Consider the following 613-nt stretch of genomic DNA (forward strand, 5'->3'; position numbering starts at 1 on the left):
CAATGCTATGCACGCACGTACTTAAGCTTAAAAAAAGAAGACTCAACCCAAGCTGAGTATGAAGAAACAGAATTTTACATTGCTCCCCTCAGAATATTCTGTTCAAACAAAGCCAGCGTACACGACATAGCTCGTACGCAGAGCACAACTGGAAGCACCTTTAGAAATATAAGTTCAGGGCACAACGTCGCACTATGAACGAGTTCATCTCGGAAAAAAATGCGATCACCTTTGCAGACGGGCACATAGATTCACGAGCACCATGCAGCAATATCTGAAACATGCGGCGCGTGGACAGCTCACGCGACTTTATCCTGCCCCTGTTTAGGCATATTGCAGTTTTAGACTTCAACATAAGATATTAATTAAATCAAGCACAAAGCACAGTGATGCTATGTCGTGACTGACGCTCCAATGCTTACTAAACAAGTTGTTTGCTTATGCTTATACTTGCTTATACAAATGCTTATTGTATGCTATACGTATGCTTATTAAAAAAGCTGAGTATGAAGAAACACAATTTTAACAAGAAACACACAAGTGCTGTCAATAACGTGTTTACCACAAACAATTTTTTCATAATCTTTATTGATTGTGACATAAAGTTCGCACG

The sequence above is a fragment of the Ornithodoros turicata genome, chromosome 2, assembly GCF_037126465.1.
Source record: "Ornithodoros turicata isolate Travis chromosome 2, ASM3712646v1, whole genome shotgun sequence".
Lineage (NCBI taxonomy): Eukaryota > Metazoa > Arthropoda > Arachnida > Ixodida > Argasidae > Ornithodoros > Ornithodoros turicata.